The sequence below is a fragment of the Abrus precatorius genome, unplaced genomic scaffold (genome assembly GCF_003935025.1).
Source record: "Abrus precatorius isolate BTA unplaced genomic scaffold, Abrus_2018 Scaffold5, whole genome shotgun sequence".
NCBI classification, from domain to species: domain Eukaryota; kingdom Viridiplantae; phylum Streptophyta; class Magnoliopsida; order Fabales; family Fabaceae; genus Abrus; species Abrus precatorius.
In genome coordinates, this window is record NW_020874395.1 from 23,180,617 (window position 1) to 23,188,601 (window position 7,985).

General features: G+C 34.5%; 1 pseudogene; it reads left to right on the forward strand.

Annotated features, from left to right (window-relative positions):
• Positions 1 to 706: 706 nt before the first annotated feature.
• LOC113868130 lies at positions 707 to 7,242 on the forward strand (annotated as a pseudogene).
• Positions 7,243 to 7,985: the final 743 nt, after the last annotated feature.

Genomic DNA, 7,985 nt, shown 5'->3' on the forward strand with positions numbered 1-7,985 from the left:
AAATTATTTTATATAATTTACATTTTTTAATATATTTCCCTAACTTGTTTTAAATTATCTAAATTAGTAAAAAGGAATGAATTAAACAAAAATGTAACAGAATGGTTACACTAAAATTATTCAAGATCAAAGATTTCAGTCAGAGCAGGCATATGCCAAACGTGAATACCTCCTGAAGCAATAGGCAGAACACAAGGTAGAGAAACCCAATCCTGAAACTAATTTTAGAAACTAATTTTTGAATGTATATTTAAAATTTTTTAATTTATTTTTAACTGAATAATAATAAAAATGTTTCTATATGGATTTTAATTTATCATGCTTTTTGTTATCATGCATTGCAATTCTAACAATACAAGATTTAAGCTTGGCTAATTGTAGATGAAAAGCTATAACAAGAATCCTTGTTTATTACGTGTGACTTATGACATGAAAACACAAGAATCAAACAATAAAGTCTTTGCTGAAAGATGATTAAGCAAATTGTTAACATTTACAGCTACATTTCACGAAAATATTTTATGCTTTTAGAACTCAAACATTTCAATTACAATTTGTTTTACTAAATTTATATATTTTTTAAAACTACTTATCACCTAAAGTTAGAGATTTTTAATTTGAGTTGTTGTTTCTATTAAAATAAAGTTTTCCAAATAAAAATATTATTTGGGGTATTCACCATCTTCAAAGTGTTGCACAAGAGAAAATGAATACCTTCAAAATTTTTTAGATTATATCCCTAATCCTAATCTACCAAGCTTTCTTGGCCAATGCCTATTGTACAAAGAGTCTTGTACCCGCTTTGTATGTTTTTGGTGATTCTAGTGTAGATGTTAGAAATAATAACAATCTTAACACACCTGCTAAGGCAAACACATTTCCACATGGCATAGACTTCAATAACTACTCCACCGGCAGGTTTAGCAATGGAAAAACTTTTGCAGACATTGTTGGTATGTTGAACTGATAAGGCTTATCCCGTACAGTAAGTGAAAGAAAGAGAAAGATATCTATATTATTTACAACAACTTCTCTAGTCAATGTGACCTGAGGTCAGAACCGTACAATGTATACAACTCACTCCTAAGGATCCTGAATACTTTCCCAACCCAATTCCTAAAAGCCAACCTCCTCTTTGCTTTCTCTCCTCTTCCTTTTATATTCCTTATTCTATTAATGACTCATCCTAACTATATTTGTTAGTTCCATTCGTGTCCCCTAACTTCTTCTTATATTGTCTTGTATATACTTTATTTAATATTGGTATGCTATTAATACTCCCCCCAAAGCTTTCACCTTGTCCTCAAGGTGAAATGTAGGAAAATGTTATTGCAAATTAGATAAAGTTTCCCAAGAATTGTCACAACTAGGTGAGTGTTGCCATTGAACCAAGGCCTTCATTTCTCCGTGAGCATTTTGGCGAAGACCCACTAAGTCCTCTGGTAGTGAATGCAATTCCCAGTCTTCAGTCAACGCATCTGGTAGTTCCTGTGGTTGAGATACACCTGGGACTGCCTTCTTCAGCCGGCTAACATGGAAAACTAGATGAACCTTACAGGTGGTAGGTAGCTGTAGACGATAGGTAACTTCTCCTATTCTTTGGCTGACTTGATAGGGTCTATAAAACCGCGGACTAAGCTTCTCATTCCTTCTCTTCGCTAAAGTCCTGAAACGATACGGTTGTGCTTTCAAGTAAACCCAATCCCCTACTTGAAAAACCAATTCCCTCCTTTTCTTGTCAGCTTGGACTTTCATCCGATGTTGGGCTTGTGTTAAATTTTGCTTCAATTCCTCCAACAGAGAATCTCTATTGTGTATTAGATGATTAACTGCGTCCACCTTAGAGGGATAAGTATTCCCTCAAAACTTGTGTGGGAATTGGTAATGGCTGCAAAAGGCCAGCTGGTGATAAGGTCTGAGTTTTGTTCCACTGGAAAATTTCACAAGCTTCAATAAATTGTTGAATGTCACCCTTCATGCTCTCCCAATAAACCACTCATGCCAATCTTTTGAACGTTCTGAAAAGGCCTGAAAGTCCCCCAACTGCAGAAGAATGGAAATCTGCTAATAACAAGGGAATTCGAGTTGAGTTTCGTGCAAGAACAAGTCAATTTTTGTAATAGAGTCTCCCTTGCTGTAAAGTATAATGTTTGTGTGATAAAGGATTTGCTATCAAGTCCTGCCATAATCGATGAAGTTTGGAATTCTTTTCCATTTCATCCTCCAACTTGTCCCAGTCATCAAAAGTAATGGTGGAAATAGCTGCATATATCATTTTCCGTGACAAAGCATCAGCTACTCTATTATCATTATCTGGTTTGTATTGAATTTTAAAATCAAACCCAAGTAATTTAGATGTCCATTTAAATTGATCCTCCCCCATTAACCGCTGGTCTGTGAGAAATTTAAGACTCTTTTGATCCGTTTGAATCACAAAATGACATCCCATTAAATAGTGCCACCATTTTTGTACTGCAAAAACAATAGCCATAAGCTCTCTCTCATAAATTGATTTTTGTTGGGCCTGGATAGACAAGGAATGACTTAAGAAAGCCACAGGGCGCCCTTCTTGCAATAGTACCGCTCCTATACCTTTTTCGGAAGCATCAGTTTCAACAATAAATAGTTTAGTAAAATCAGGAATTGCCAGAACTGGTAATGTTGTCATAGCTGTACGTAATGAATCAAACGCCTGTTGTGCTTCCATTATCCAATGAAAATTATCCCGTAATAGCAACTCAGTGAGTGGCTTAGCTAACATTCCATAGTCCCGTACAAATCTTCTGTAATAGCCGGTAAGTCCTAAAAAAATTCCTCAAACCCTTTACCCCCTTGGGAATAGGCCACTCTACCATAGCCTCAATCTTCTTTGGATCCACTGCTACACCATTTGCTGAAATAATATGACCCAAATAATCCACTTGCCTCTCTCCAAGATTACATTTCTTTTTATTGACCACTAAGTGGTTAATGCGTAATAACTGCAGTACCTTTCTCAGATGGTCAACATGGCTTTCCTCATCCTTACTAAAAATCAGTATATCATCAAAGAAAACCAGCACACATTTTCGCAATAAAGGTCGTAATACTTCATTCATTAATGCTTGAAAAGTAGAAAGGGGCATTAGTAAGGCCGAATGGCATAACTAACCATTCATAATGACCTTCGTGAGATTTGAAAGCTGTCTTTGCAATGTCTTCCTCTTTCATCCGAATTTGATGATACCCGTATTTAAGGTCTAATTTAGAGAAAATGGAAGCACCCACTAATTCATCAAGTAGTTCATCAATAATCGAAATAGGAAATTTGTCCGGAACAATAATTTTATTAAGAGCGCGATAATCCACACAAAACTGCCAACCACCATCTTTTTTCTTAACTAAAATGATAAGACTGGAATAAGGACTTACACTCAGTCTAATGACCCCGGCTTGTAGCATCTCTGTTATTAATTTCTCAATCTCGGACTTCTGATAATGTGGGTAACGATATGGTCTCAAATTTGGAACAATGGATCCTTCCTTCAAGGTTATGGAATGATCATGACGCCTAGAAGGGGTAAGCCTTGTGGTTGCTAAAACACATCATCAAAGTCTCCTAATATTGTCATTAATACAGATGGGATTTTACATTCAGCCTCGCCCTCCTTATTACATTCCTTATACTCAATTATGAACCCCTGTCCTTCTTTATGCAATGCTTTCACCATGGATTTTAATGTTGCAGCTGACCTACAAAGTGCTGGATCTCCTTTTATGACATGTAGTTTATTATCAAGCTTAACCCTCAATGTTAAGTCCCCAAAATTAGCTCTGATCTCACCCAATCCTGCCAACCAATCCATTCCGAGAACCAAATCTACACCCCATATCAAATAGGTAAAAATCTTGGTACACTTGCAAGTCCTGTATCTTCACATTCAATTTTTTGCAGTACCCCTGACTACTCACCTTGTGCCCATCACCAACCTCTACCCAGTATTGTGGCGTTTGAATCACTGGCAACCCAAGTTCTTTGACAACTTGTGTGGAGATGAAATTGTGAGAAGCCTCACAATCAACTAAAATCAGCACTTGTTTTCCCTGCACTGTTCCCCACAACTTAAGAGATCTTTTTTAAGTTAAACCCGCCATGCTACTAAGATCCAATTGTATTGATTTTATCTCCCAAAAGTTATCTTGTAATCCTCCTTCTTCTAACACTTCTGCCATTTCGTCAGGGTCCTCTTCCAACAACATGACCTTTAATTGCTTATTCTTGCAAATGTGTCCAAGAGAAAATTTTTCATCACATCTGAAACAGAGACCCTTTCGCTGCCTTTCATTATACTCTCTTGCTGACAATTCCTTAAAATTTCTCCCCCTTCTACTAACTCCCAGATTTTCAGTGGATTTATTGAAAGAATTCATACTGGAATTATTCGTTATTGTAGGCTTCACATTTGGATTGTTCGATGCAGACGACTCCACACGAGATCCTCCATTTATTCCAATCGCTCCTCCAGATCTGAATCAGTTATCGTAATCCCCAGAATAGGTTCTTGAAACCAGGTTACTCTTGTCATGGGTACCCCATTTAGTTCCTATTTCGGTGCCTTTTTTTCTCCAAAGTATTTGGTTTTTTTCGTCAATAAGTTGGGCCATGTCCATCATCTCCGACAAAGTCTCCCTTGAATGTAATTTCAATTCTGCCCTTACCTCCTCTTTAAGACCATTCAGAAAGGTTCCTTTCAAATATTCTTGTTCTGTAATTCTTAAGGGTCCCGCATAAATTTCAAATTGTTCATGATAATCTTGAACTGAGTCATCTTGTTTTAAACCCAACAATTTTTCATATGGGTTTTGAATCATTGTGGGTTGGAATCTGCGAATGAGCGCCTGACGGAATTGTATCCAAGAAATGCTTTCGGTGCAAGATTCCCACCACTGAAACCACGAGAGAGCTTTTCCCTCCATTGCTACCAAAACTGCTGTCATGCGTTCTCCCTCTAATACTCCTCGTAATTGAAAGTATCTTTCGATCTTGTTAATCCACCCATATGCGTCGTCTCCCTCGAAGATTGGAATTTCCAGTTTCCTCCACTGATCATCCCTTTCAACAACGTGCCCATTTCCGCTCGCATTCTCACTTTCGCCCCCCCCCCCCAAGGGTATTGTGATTAAGACCCAATTGAATCTCTCCTAATCTGCGTAATATCTCTTGGACATTACTTTCAGTGTTTCGTACCTGAGCCTCCATCAACGACCTGCGCTCACCTTCCTCTTCCTTCTGTTTTTGCAGATCCAACAAACTTCTTTCCAATGCCTCTATGCGGCTTTCCATCCTTGTTCCCACCATGAACGTGCCCAAGATCGTAGAGCTCTGATACCAGTTGATAAGGCTGATCTCGTACAGTAAGTGAAAGAAAGAGAAAGATATCTATATTATTCACAACAACTTCTTGGTCAATGTGACCCGAGTCAGAATCGTACAATGTATACAACTTACTCCTAAAGACCCTGAATACTTTTCCAACCCAATTCCTAAAAGCCAACCTCCTCTCTGCTTTCTCTCCTCTTCCTTTTATATCTCTTATTCTATTAATGACTCATCCTAACTATATTTGTTAGTTTCATTCGTGTCCTCCAACTTCTTCTTATATTGTCTTGTATATACTTTATTTAATATTGGTATTCTATCATGCACACATATATTCATTCTCTTTCTTTATCCTATTATTAGTAATAAATATAAAAAAAAAAATTTGGTTAAAAAATATTTCATTTCATACAAGATTGTTATAAAGAAAAGAGGAAAAAAGTTCTTATTCTTAGATCTTTAAGCACTTTATTAAATTATAGAATTTGTTGTGGTAACTAATATAATAATTTATCAATATTAACTATTTTGATTTAAAATAAAAAAATTATAAGTTAATTGTATTGAATTTACACAATTATTTGCTTGTGTATAGATACCTAATATTTTTTTCAAAAAATTATTTTTTCAATCAAATCATATATGCAATCTTAAAGTACTAAAATAAATGAATATAACTTTCTAATAGAAGTGCAAGAATATAACTAATGCTATCTTCAAAGTCTCCATGTGAAAAATTATAATATTTGTGTAACATTGTTGTAGCGTAATGTTCATAATTTATAAGATTTTTTTTTTAATATATTGTGTGTACCTTTCTACTTTTATTCTTTTTTCTTTTTATATATAGCTATTAGGTTAGGTTTACCGATGCCACCTTCCTACTTGGGTGTTTTTGAAAATGAGAGATATCAAATAGCCACGAGAATTAACTATGCATCAGCTTCATCTGAAATCCTAAATTCATCTGGACATGTAAGAGGAAGAAAGAAAGAAAATATACCACTTTGTTAATTAAATTGAAAATTGTGGATTACTCACTATATTTACTTATTTATTTTCATGTGTATAAGGGAGAATACTTGTCATTAGACAAACAAATTGAATATTTCACCTCAATTGTGGAGAATGATCTTCCAAGAATTTTGCCTAACAAAATAAAATTGAGGCATTACTTATCCAAATCCATATATCTACTATCAATTGGAGCTAATGATTACACATTGGGTTATTTGAGAAATGTTATGGGAACTAATAACAACATCAATCCTGAAGAATATGCAAATTTCCTCTTAAAGTAATTTATTTCACATATAAAGGTAATTTTCAATGAATTATATCAAATGAGAAAATGTATATGTTTAATAATACTCCACATTTTCTTTTACTAGTCTACCTTTTCTTTACCTCTAAATTTTAGAGAATTTATGATCTAGGGGCACGAAAGTTTGTGATTGTTGGTGTTGGTTCAATTGGGTGCATCCCTAGTTTGATTATTAGAACATTGCATTCCCAATATTACAATGAAGATATTAATCAAAAGATTAAACCCTACTCAGACAAACTCCATAGAACACTCCAAGAGTTGCAAACCCAACTACCAGGCTCAAAATTCATTACCATGGACACTTACAACTTATACAAAGTAATTAGAAATTCCCCTGAAAAATTTGGTGAGCAACAATTAATCTTGAAAAAACTTATCATGTGACTATTTTTACTTAAATTATAAATGCTCATTCTTACTATTTTAACACAATGCTTTTAGGATCACTAATATTTTTTACTGATGCATTGGGCAAGGAGAAAAACTTTGTGAAAATCAAAAGCGATATTACTTTTATGATCCTGCGCACACTACTGAAGCTGTAAATGAAATATAAGCAAAGGAATACTTTTGCAGAAACCAGACGTGCTTTCCTTTTAATATTAAGCAATTGATTCATTCCCATTAACAATTTGAATTCTATTTTTGTATAAATACATGATAAAGCATTTGTTTTTGTTAACATTCTTTATATGTTTTTGTATTCATTTTTTGTTCATATATGATAAATAAGTTGTATTTTGTGTAAATTATTATACAAAATTTTAGATTTTCAATTATATGAAGGTGAATACAATACTTATGTTGCTCTTTAAGTTATGATGCATAATTTTTGTTCAGTCCGCTTACAGATACACATAGCACTAGCAAGTGCACCAATTGTTTTAATGAGTATAGTTCATATTAATCCATGGGGATTGGGCCAAAGTTCCAGTATTTTTCTTCAAATTTCTTTTCAAGCGCACAATGTAATGGAATGACATGCATTGCACTTAACAAAAGTGATTTGTATTGGGTTCACTTCTATTTGTCTCTCTTATATTCAAAGCTATCTCATCTACTTTACTTTTCATGCAATGAAGGTGACATTCTCTTAGGTTGAGTCGACTCCAATTCCTTAGATGGAAAATCTCAAAGCAGTCAACCATAACTTACTAGTTCCTTAGGCTAGTCTGATTAGCACTTGCATTACAATTAAAAAACTTAGAAAAAATGTATAATCATCGAACGAATTCCTAAACATGTTAATAACGATGATGAAATACTCATATCAAACTCAATAACAATTTTCAATTTGTA